We start from the raw sequence: 12,268 nt of genomic DNA, 5'->3' as shown, positions 1-12,268 counted from the left end.
GTTTACACCATATTTATACCTAGAGAGAGAGAGAGAGAGAGAGAGAGAGAATGAGCGAAAGAACCATGTTTTTTATCTCAAAGCACAGCAACAATCCCTTTCCCATTTCTTTGGTACAGTATTTTCATATTATGCTTTGTTAACAGAATAAGTGGACCTGGACACCTACAGTCTTTGTTTGTCTGACTGTGCTAACAGATTCAGACCTTCTAAGCCCATTACCAAACCTTGCACAACCTGCTAAGGATTAACATAGACAGCCAATGTGACAATAAATCTCTGTTCAACGGAGAATTTAGCAAAATCACTATGACTGAATGACAACAGTTAAGTCAACACCCTTGACACTTCAGCAGAGCAACTGAGGCTATGTTTACATGACAGTGGTGTAGTCAAAAATGGAAAAGTTTTTCCATTACATTTTTCAAAAGTTTCACGTAAACATTTTCAAAACAATTCATGTTAACACATATCCACAAAAACACTGTATTATGTATGCAAGGCCATTAGTTGGCGCTGTCACCTTGTTAGGTGACAGCACATGTAGGGAAGTGGCGATTATGGGCCTGTCCCAAATGGCACCCTAAACCCTCACAGTCTTCCTCTGAGTCCGCACTTTTTTGACGTAATGTCACAAATTGACTCTCAGGCAGAAGTCTGTTGTGGAGCTCACTACTGTCTACATACCTAACATGTACTACGCATGCACATGACATCACCATTTTCAAAGATTCACGTTTTGGGTGTTTACAAGAAAAAAAATTGTTTTCCAAAATATGCATTTTCAGTTCCCAAAATGGCGTTGTCATGTAAACGAAGAGTGAAAACTCTTTAGTGAAAACTGAAAAGTTTACAGTTTTTGGCTGAACACGCTGTTGTGTAAATGGACCCTAAGAGCCAAGCATGTCACAGTGAAAGGGCGCTTATGAATATAACTTGCCTTTACTTATGTGATCTAACATTGAAAAGGAAGACATTGACAATTGTGATTCTGATTCATCCTTTGAGAGGTATAATGAGAACAAAGCTTCCAAATGAGCAAACTGAAATTTAAAAATTCAAAATATTCATGTGATCCAATTGTAGGTAATTGGAACAAACTGTGGACAATTTCATGCAGAAAGTTATAACTGTAGTGTCGCCTCCAGCCATTCCTACATAGGTTTTTAAGAATGATTGGATTTATTTATTCTTTTTCCTTATCATATGTTTCCAGTGTCTATCTTTTTAAACCACAGTGATGAGGTCTGTGTGAAACCAGGGCCAGGACTGGAAATGTGAGAAAACAACATTCCAGCATATTTCACTGTCATCTGATCAGCATTTGAGTATCAAAAATGTAATGGCCACCATAATCATAAATTCAATCTATATCCCCAACATCAGATTTATGTCATCCCTGCCCTGTAATTCAACAAATCATCAGAGAGAGAACAGAAGTCGTGCTCAAATTTACAAATGAACTGTGGAGGGAAAAAATGGCACTAAGTGTGACGTGATGGCTAGTCAGTCCTGTAGTGAAGTGAACATGTCTGGACAAAAGTATCCCAGGCTTCATCACTTTTAGGGGGGACAGTGAGTGTTCTGCTGCTGTCCAACAAATAATGACTCCAGCACAGGGCCGATCCAATTCCAGGTATCAGAAAATGGTTCTGCTCACAGCCTCTCCGACACTGGAAGCTTCAGGTTAAATTCAGATTGGTTTCACTTAGACAACATGATTTGGAAAGAAGAATTAATTTTTTTGCCAGACTATTTGCATACAAGATTCTTTTGCATTCCGCTATTTTGAAGCTATGTCTTATACAGCTATGTCATTACATTGTCTACACTTGTAAAGGTATAGGTAACTAAGAGAGTCATTCACACAAAAATAAAAATATTCAAATATCTTAAGTATATTGATAAAGAATGCATTGGCTTCACTTTTAAGAAAAGAAGTGGGAGGAGGACTGTCAACTAAGGCAACTTGTTAGACAACTTTATAAAATAAAATGTTACAACAATGCACAATGGAGTGGAGAAACTGAGCAGTCAGGTTTCAGTTCAACTTGAATGTAACCTAATCCTATCCTAACTTCTCAGTAAATACTAGAAACCCCATACAAAGACCTGTTCTGTGATTGACAGGTGGCTCTGACCATGAGGATTCAGCAGTACCCAAACAGGATTCCTGTACAAACGGCAACGGGGTCAAGCTCTTCTGCCCACAGCATCGTATGTGACTCCCCTTGTTTGTCATAATGACCTCGAGGGAGCCACACCTGTATTTGAGGAGAATGGGGCAGCAGTAATTAATTAAATGTGAATAAATCAAATCTGGATGTTTTCCAGATATGACAAGTAATACCTGTAAATGGGGCTCATTTACAGGTATTACTTGTCATATCTGGAAAACATCCAGATATGATTTATTCACATTTAATTAATGGCTGCTCACACAAAAGCAATTCTGTTAACTTGGCATGAAGCTCATGAAGTGGATATGTTTAGAAACCCAGAATGCATTACAACAAGCTCAGTACATTCATTCATTTAGCAGATGCTTTTATCCCAAGCGACTTACAAAACAAGGAATACAAGAAATTATTATTTTTAGGAGGCAATAACACACGTGCTAGCAATAAAACGTTTCAAACATTGTACAGAATAGCACATGATGGAACTGGGTGGAATTTAAGAAATAGTGAAAGCATAGAAGGATTTTTTTTTTTCAAGTCAGCAGGATGCAGTTTTCAGCTGTTTCTTGAATTTTTGTCTGGATAAGGTTAGGAAGATCATACAACCACCAAGGAACGGTGAATGAGAAGGTTCAGGAAAATGATTTTATAGCTGGCAGTAAAAGCTGCATCGAATCAGAAAGGTCTGAACTCAGAGGAAGACTGTGAGGGTACCATTTGGGACAGGGCCTTCCAAGGTTTTTTTTTGCTCCAAACACCAAATTATCTTTGTGCATCAAAACAGTGTGATTTTGATTCTGGTTTAACTGAGAGAAACCAACAGACTTTAAAATATTCAGAGAGCAACTGCGTACTTCAATCCTCTTGACAGTAATACTGGGTGAGAATTGTTTTCTCAGAGTCTCGTGATGCTTTAGTGAGAAAGCAATAATACTGCCTAAAGAACAGATGGAAATTCTCAACGCATCCTCCCTGTTTCCTTCCGTCTATCTTAATGATACGTCTTGTCTAATATACTATTCCTTTCATCAGAATTTCCAGCCTTTTCTGCACTGGTGGACACCAAGCCAACAATGTCCTCCCCATGCTCAATTCTCCATCATGTATCTTATCTGTGTGTGTGTGTGTGTGTGTGTGTGTGTCTAGCAGTGCATCAACAATAGTCCCTCCCGGTCTTCCTCCGCGGCCCCCTCAGATAGGCAATGGCGGGGAAGAGTGTAGAGTCCGTGTCCTATCAGCGAAATAAAAGAGGTGAACAGGTCTCTACCATTCTCTTGTGCTCTCTCTGAGCCGAAGATTGCTGCTCGAAACAGAACTCCGACTTTCCCCCCAACCCTTGATTGACTCTGCTCTCCTTACCCACAATTCAGAGCGATGGCCGAGAATGCTGTTTCGAATACAGCCAAGATATGAGGAGTCAAGTTGTGTCAGGAGCCCTTTCTGTGGGAGAATTGCGGTCTTTACTGTACTGTACCCTGAAAGCTGAGCGGTACAACCCAGACTATGAGAGCAGAAACATGAGAGGTGTGTACTCTTGGTCTTTATGTCTTTGTTGGAAGAGTTGTGTCTATGTAGAACATGGAGGAGGAGGTCTGGATGAGCTCCAGCTGCGCTCCTTATCAGGTCCTTAGACAGGATTCTCTGGTTCACTGTGAGGGGAGAACTATTTTGGAAGTTCCTTTCATCTCTGCGTTTTCTTCATCATTTTGCTTCCCCCACAAAAAAGCCAGAATCCAAGCATTATTTCTTTACCCGTCAACTCCCAGGGTTGGCTAGGGCTGTGTACCGAACACATCCTCCTCCAGTCAATGTGGACATGTCTTTTTGTGTTCCAGTTAATTACAATCAGCCACAGCCCCCTCTCCCCCACTCTGCTGCCTTCATTACCCACATTTCTGTTGTTATTGTTACATTAATTTAAAAGAACATTTCTTCCTATCCTGTGCGAAACATGGAGCTTTTCCTTCACACAGAAAATGAGAGTGGCACAAAAATGAGGCATGCCCCTTGAGTTGCAAGACAATGTGGCTCCATTTGACAATGCCTCAACTAAGTGCCCATCTAAGCAATGTGATGTTTAAATACTAAATACGTTGCAGGGGTGACAAAGGTCAACAGGTCCTTTCAAGTTATATGTAAGGGGTTCATTTCAGCTAGGTTTCCTAATGCTGCCTCACTTCCATATTCCTTGTGGCTAATCCCCATGGAAGCCAAGCTGCCCCTAAGGAATGCCTGAGGCTTGTTCCAGGGGCCATTTTGGCCGAGGTGCCTACTGAGTATCATTTCAACATACCATCTCAGAATCACCCACCGTACATGTAGGCTGCATCCACCACTCTTATGTGGCTTGGCCTTTGAGAAAACAGGATTAGGTCTGAAGTTTAGTGCTCCACCTACTCCTGCTCTGCTAGCATTAACTGCACTAGAGCCACAGCTTCAGGCCTTCAGCAGATAGGGCCACCTACAACATCCATCCCAAACCTTAGGCTGGGGGAGGAAGGATTACCCTTGATATTTGGCAAAGAGCATTATCATCTCACCAGAAAATTATGCACTTTTTGTCTTCGTCAGTGAGACACACATGAGAGGAACAAACACTTTTTTGGTAAGTTATTTATTGTCAAAGAAAGGTGTTATTGCTCAAGAGAGTCATGACCTCAGAGATATTTCTTGGCTGTGGAAGTTGAGGCATTCCAAATTCCTTTTTGTGTATGTGGCATAAACACCACGTTTTGTCCTTTTTTGAGAAAAAACAAAACAAAATATGCTTCATAAAAACTGAAAACTGAAGAGAGAGAGTGAGTGAGAGGGAGAGATGGAGCAAAAAAAGATTCTGTAACCCAATTTCTTCCTAAGACTGATTCACCAATGAGACAACAACAAAAGAGGGAGAAAGACCTTATATTTGGAAAACAACTGGAGGCCAGGGTTTAAGATGCCCTGGTGGAGTTGGTGACTGGCTGGCTCACAGAAAGTGGGGATGCTTCATTGGGAGCGCCACTAAGTTTGTAGCGAGTTAAGTCAACACAAAGCCAGCACATGAATTATTCACACACAGCATTTTTAGAAATCCTTGTACTACAACAAGCTAAAGCTGGGGAAATTTTACCCTTGTTAGGTTATTTTTTTTTTTTTTTTTTTTGCCATCTCATCTCCTCTTTTAATAAAAGAGCATATGTTTAATTTGGTTTCCAGCATCTTAATTAGTCATCCTCTGTTAAAAACATTTTTGTTGGTTTAGGGTAAAGGGTGTAACACAAGAGAATAGGCACTCTTGGTTTGGAGGCAAATGAGGACAGAATGTAAGTCTAAAATTAAAGGATGGGTGTGGGCTAGAATACAAATCAGATCTATCCATATCTGTTTAAGCTTCCAAGCCCACAATGTGCTAAATCAACATGATCAAATTTAAGCTAAGGGCTTTGCATTCAAAAATGCAAAGTGCAACAGGCAAAAGACAAAATAACACATATCTGGACACCCGGATTTGGAAAGCCAATTTATTTGAAAACAGTGGCTGGTATTTGAATAGTTTTACATAGAGTAGAACAGAGCTATATTTTTCATGGGGTGGCCTATAGCTTCAAGCGCCGCCAGATACTGCAAAGAGGTAAGCCAGGTTCAGGCACTGATCTAAAGTCAGTCGCAGTAGGGTAAGCAGCCTCTTATTCGCTCTCATTACAGATCCCAATGGATGGGTGGGGAGTCTGTGTTTAAGGGGGATGCGTGTTGTTCCACACCTGCTGTTCACAGTCACACGGTAATAAGGGGGCCAGCCTGCAAACACTGACTGGAGCTTGGTGGACTGCGGCTGATGAGCCCGGGCTGATTCAGGGGTGATTATGTAGTTTACTGGACCACTAAACCTCTTTAAGCTTGTAATTACAGCCTATTTGAGGGGAGAACATTCAAAAGCAATTCAGCTGCACTGTGCCATGCCATGCCGACCGCAGCTGAAGGTGGGCTGCTGGCATTCGGCGGGGAGTCTAGTATCTGCTGGGATTGGGATTTTAGCACAGTCAGTCAGGTAGCATCATGTACACATGCCAACTAAGCTCCGGTTCCAGAGAGTGCCAGCCAGCAGCTTTGGTTGACACACAAAATCAGAGTGGTTTGTGATTGTTTAAAGCTGATAAAAAAACCAAATGATTGTTTAAGCTATTGTCGAGAGTACTGCGAGTGAAATGCAAAGCAGTGCTATTAATGCATGCTTCGGTACACAAGCTACTCCACCCTCCTGCCTCCCAGTAGCCAAAACTGGGTTTGTCGAAGGCGGGGGCTGAGTGGCAGGAGCAGGAACTCATGGTGCATTAAATGTTAAGCGAATCAGGTTACCATGTTGCACCTTGACCATAGAATCCTTTCCAATGCCCTTACTCTCAAGGAAATTATCCTTTAGCCAATTCCACTGAAATGTGATACACAAAGGAAGCAATTTCGGAACCACAAAAATAATTCTAATTACCTGTGCGATATTATTATGTTATTACCATAATTAGCCTTTTGACCTGGCTGTTTTAATTAATGTTCAGTGGAAGGCCTGAGGGGAAGAGAAACCTGGTCGTGGTTGGGAAAGGTTTAAAAAAAGTAAAGACATTTTACAATTGCTCCCTTATGTCATTTTACTGTCTCAATAAAAGAAGGGCAGACTGAAGGAAGGAAGAACAAAGAAAGATATTTCTCCTCTCTCCTCTTCTTTTACAATCTTGTTTTATCTTCTCCTACCTCTCCTTTCTTCTGAACGAAAGACAGATCTTTCTCCATCGGTGCACAGCTTATACAAATCAATGGCTTAATCTGTCGTAACAAACAAGTGAGCAGTGCCTTGCCTCTTTCTGCTTCCTTTTCCACCGCAGCTAAAACACTCTGCTAATAACAGAAAGAATCAAATAAAAAGGCCCATGGACCAAAACTCTCATCCACTTTCTTAGTGATCTCACTTTTTTATTAACGTGTGAATCTAATCTGATGAAATGCGGCCACGTCTGGTTCAAGACACATTGCAGATTCCTCACACAGAAGGGAGCGATCCCTTGGTTACACGCAGCAATTTCCATGGGGATGACATGGATCAGCAGGTGCTCTCAATGCAGCTCCCATGCAGCCATGCATCCCTTATTGCGACAGGAAACGCCATGCACTCAGCACAGCAGGAAAAGGTCAAGATCCACTATCAGAGCTAAATGGAGAGAATCCTATTCAATAGTTGAATATATGCCAAGTCCTGGATAAAGGTAAGGTAAATAAGACAAATCTAAGAGGTTTTAAGTGTCTGAGACCATTTCCCTTTTGTTCATCGCCTCGGGAAATCAATGACAACAAAGACAACGGCACTTTAAAAGGGTCTTGGATTCAGTGCACAGGACATGCTAGCTCCATTAAACAATTTATGCACTTACACATGATGGTATAAAATAATTGAATTTATCTCCTCTCCAAGCCAGCACACTTAATGATACACTATAGACTATAAAATGCTTGCCCCCTTTTTTTTCCTGTTTCGGAACACTTTGCTTGAAAAATGGAATGGGGAAATGCAGAATAAAACAGCATCAGTCTAGGTGTGCCTGCTGCTGATGCAGAAATGAGCAAATGTGTATTTTAATTTGTGCGTACTTTTTTTTCAGGCATTGCCAGACAATTACTCTTTTGATGCTCTGTGACTCCTTCACAAAAGGAAAAAAAGCCCCATCAAGAGGCCTGGGGGTAGTGCTTTTTCCTCCTGAAGAACCGTTTGTCCCCAGATGAAAAGCACAATAAACTCGGAGCAGCACGCATGGCTGAGATTACAAGTAGGAGGAACTGAATTGATAAATTAGTTCAGCAAACGTGCAAACTGATTACCGCGTCTGTGCTGCCATATAATCCATCAGGCACACACTGGCGAGCACATGCACAGAAACAGAGTGAGCCAAGAGTATCTGGGACAGACTGCTGGAGTTCTGCTCTGTGGGGGAATGCTCTGCAGTGGCTGTAAGTAAAAGGTATTGAGCTGCTGACTGCAGACAGAAAGATCCGTGAGCACTGACGATTACAGCATAGCTAGGGTTATTCAGCAAAGTCTGGTCTGAATCAACACACATAGTGTTATCTAAAAACACCAATGGACCTTTATCAGACCATAGCTAAACCCTGGGCAACTGGACACCTCTGATTAAGATGCAAATACAGAGCAGAGCATGCTGGACTGATTTCAAATTGGCAATGCTGTGAAATGTAGACGTATATAGACATCCAAATATTGTAGTTTGCGCTGTCTTTATTTCAGCTCAGGTTGTATCCTCTGCCCTTCCCTGGTTTGACGGTTGTGGATCAAGCACCTACCATAATCCCTGATTAACATCCTCCCTAAATGCCCCATAAATCCATCCCAATGACAAATAAACTAACACTACTATGGTCCCCAACAGTTGGTGCTTGGCGGATATCTAAATGGAATGTACCAGACTTCAGGATATTTATACCGTATTTCCCTCAGTTACCTCAATCAGAGCAATTTAGTGGGGCTTACATAGAAACTAGAACTGAGAGATTAAGGCAATGACTGGTATGCAGAGAGAAGACCTCATGCAGGCTTAGCATGATCTCACACTAAACAGATGCTAGCTGCTAACTCTTCACAAGTAGCTGATAATGAAATACAATACTGTTATAATATAGCAGGCCAGTGTATAACTTTCTCTAACTGACAACGTAACAAAACTGCCTAGGAGTGCATGTTAACAAGCTGGACGAATGGAATTCAGTGAGGCCCACCTGTGTGCTTCTGGAAAATAGAGTATGTGGCCATTATCTTCTCCAATGACGTGGCTGCAACAGTGGCTGGCCCTGTGGGTATTATAAAATTGTCAGGTTCTTGAGAGCAGACTCATCTGGACCAGTTATGCTCTAACAGTTCAGAGGTCACATGAAGTTAAACTTAACGGCCTTTCAGGGACATTACAGAGGAACGGAGCCAACTCCTAAACATGGCTCTTTCTTTTCTCCAAAGCCTCAGTCCAAAAGTGCAGCTGATGTTGGAACACTGTGCTGGACTTTGGTAGAAAAATGTCTAATGATGTGATATTCATCAATCAAGGCACAGATGGCTTCTGAAAGACAGTGTCAGCAGTGACAAAGCAGCGTCCATCCACCTCTCTTTGCACAATGAGGATTTTATCAATTCGATCCATTCTGTCCAAGACACACCAATTCCTTTTACGCTGTCACCCTCGAAGCCTTGCCAATGATGGATAAACAATATTTTTTTCCAGCCTCTCTCTCTTTCCCTCTCTGGAGGTGAAGGGGTGGGGGTGCAGGGGGTTGTCTATCCACAATGACCAGCCCCAAAGAGTTGCCTGCCCCATATCCCAGGGGCCTGCCAGTGGGGTAATTGATGATGTTTTCATTACAAGATGGTGGAGCAGGGGAGCTCATCCTGCCTCAATGGGCAGCCACAGCCCTAAGATTGACTCAGCTGTCTCTTCTTTGACACCACCTTTTATAAAAAGCATCAAGTCATTGCTTCCAAATGTCTCACACACAAATAAACTTGTATCCTCACTCTCAAACAAAAACACCAAGGAGACCAAAACAGTTTCAACAGCTGATGTAGAGTCCCAGTTGGCTGCAAGGAACATAGTAAAATGGCAAAGACACACAGTTCAGAAGAATATAAAGTACAGAGGGAGGAAAGAAAGAAACCTTTTTTTTTTTTTCAAAGATCCACAATGCTTGATCCTCACTGTTTGAAGAATTCCTTGAAGCTATTTCAAATTCGTGGTGCCTCCAGAACTCACTGCTATTTAGATGAAATTAAGAAATAACCAGCGACCTTAGGCTGCTAAATTCAATTTTCAAATATTAATCTGCACCGACTTTCTGCTTGGTAAAAAAAAAAAAATAATAAATAGAACGAATGTAAAAACAATATACACTCCAATGAACAACTTCTTAGGAGTGGCTGGCTTCAGACATTTGATTTGTGTTGAGGTTTGGACTTGTGTGGTAAAGAAGAGAGAAAACTTGAGAGTAGGGCTCTATACCAAAGCAAATGTGAATTGCCACGCTGGGGTTACCATGGGTGCGCCTACATCCTAGGGCTTTGGCAATAAACAACCACGGGCTAATGGCATCTGAGGCCTGGTTGATCTCTGACCTCTAATGGCTGGGGTGGCTTTTTTGACAAGGCCATTCAGAGTAGGCTCTTGGCTAACTGTTACCATGCCTAAAGTTTGTTTACAAGGACGTCAGTCTTCTTGACAAAGAAGAGTCAGCCGGGAGCCTCACTTGCAATAATTGGCATCCATGTTTTATGGCGATACAAAATGGATGCTATGATGTAATGCAGAAAGGTTTAGTTCACCCAAAAATTAAAATGATGACATTAATGACCTCTGGAGCTTTGGAGCAAGGTTTAGGATATTTTAGATTTAGTCAGAGAGCTCTCTGATCCTCCATTGAAAATGTATGGTATACTGTCGATGTTCAGAAAGGTAATAAAAACATCTTCAAAGTCCATGTGACATCAAAGGGTCAGTTAGAATAGAAAATTCTAGAAGAGAAATTTAACAGTAAATTAACTTAAAAAGTGAATTAAAATGGACATGTAGGAAATTTCAATGCTTTGTGCCAAATGTATGCCACCCCATCAGTGTGGTTTTAAAGTAAAACCAAAAAGTCCAGCCTCATGAAAATCCCTCTGTGCTTTCCAAGCACTAGTTTTTGAGGAGGTCATATGCTGAACATCTGTAATTTTGCCCAGGATATTATCAGCAGGTCAACTAGAACCCTACTCTTTCCCCTCGACTCCAGCCTCCAACTATGGGGCAACAAATTCAGCCCAACTCCCCAAAGAGGACACAGCCCGTTCCTCCTCCAGTTCAGGGCTCTCTGCACGATTCAGTCCATCGAGTGCAGAAATGAGTTATAGTGTTCTTCACACCTGGTTCTGCTCAAGATGCAGCACAGCTGAGGTTTGGCAAAATGTGCTCCCAGCGAGTAAGAGAAAAACAAGAATGTTGCCTCCACCAGAATTGTTAAATGTGTTTGAAGAAGGTGCTAAATTGGAGCCTAATTGCATTAAAAGCGATTATGCCTTCCAGTTTCATTTCGAACACAAGCGGCACGTAAAATGAGGGGGAAATGGGCGATTGCATTTTGTGCTGTGGTTTGCTTTTTTACGAGCTGTGATGGAGGCTGCCTCACTTTCTCTGGTGCTGTATAAAAACAGAATGAAGCCCAGAGCCCAGCGTGCCAGCCTAATATTCGGCTGTTCCACGATCGGTCCTCATAGCAACAATCTGAAGCCTGGCTTTCATCTAATTACTCTATCACATCATTTTGCAAATTGCCCTTTCACTGGGGAGTTGAGTGCAAAAACATAAGCACAGCAGGATTCGGGGCAATGGCTTCCATTTATTACTCATTTCTCGTTAAATTAAACAAGAAAATACTGTTTGTGAGATAGAGAGTTAAAATCAGGAGGGAACAAGGAATGGGAAGGAGGGGGGCAAAGAGTCCAATTTCACGGCCACAGGAACAGGAAAGCTGCTCAGTGCACCCAACATTCCTCTCCAGGATGCCTGGCACAATCACACTGTCTTTGCTTAGATTAAAAAAAAAAGAAAAAGATAAGATAAGGGCCTCTTATTTTGTTTTTGCTGTTGTTGCTGTTTTTTTTTTTTTTTTTAGTTCACCACAAAGTTTATTGGAATGTGTTCACACCAGCTTTACAGCATGCTAAAAGTGGCAAGTAATTAGCTAACATCTCTCGATCTCATTCTCCATACTATTCTCAGAACTGCAAACGCCCGCTTCCAAGCCAGCTAATAACCAGGAATTGAAAACAACTGATTAAAGTTCAGCTTCAGGGTGTTGCTACCCCATAAACCTTCCACCGTCTCCTCTAAATCTCTCTCCGTTCTACATATTGTTTCCTATCCTCCTCTCTTCCACCGAATGATACAATAATCTCGTACTGCCACCCACTTCACACACTTCCTTCTCAGCACAATGGCTTCACTGGTTGATTCATGTGACGTGTAAAGAGTGCATTCTTGCTGCAGTTCGGCTGTAAACTGCGAGAAATATGTAATCTATATTTCTCT

At 41.8% G+C, this 12,268-nt stretch overlaps 1 protein-coding gene across 2 annotated transcripts in view; it reads right to left on the bottom strand.

Moving 5' to 3' along the window:
* The window catches only part of LOC128026515 (homeobox protein Meis1), a 62,939-nt gene that overhangs the window by 18,592 nt on the left and 32,079 nt on the right, over positions 1-12,268 (bottom strand). The gene's annotated exons all lie outside the window — the stretch shown is intronic.

The sequence above is a fragment of the Carassius gibelio genome, chromosome A13 (genome assembly GCF_023724105.1).
Source record: "Carassius gibelio isolate Cgi1373 ecotype wild population from Czech Republic chromosome A13, carGib1.2-hapl.c, whole genome shotgun sequence".
Lineage (NCBI taxonomy): Eukaryota > Metazoa > Chordata > Actinopteri > Cypriniformes > Cyprinidae > Carassius > Carassius gibelio.
Note: the sequence above shows the minus strand (reverse complement) of the source record. Positions and strands in the feature narration are given on the sequence as shown.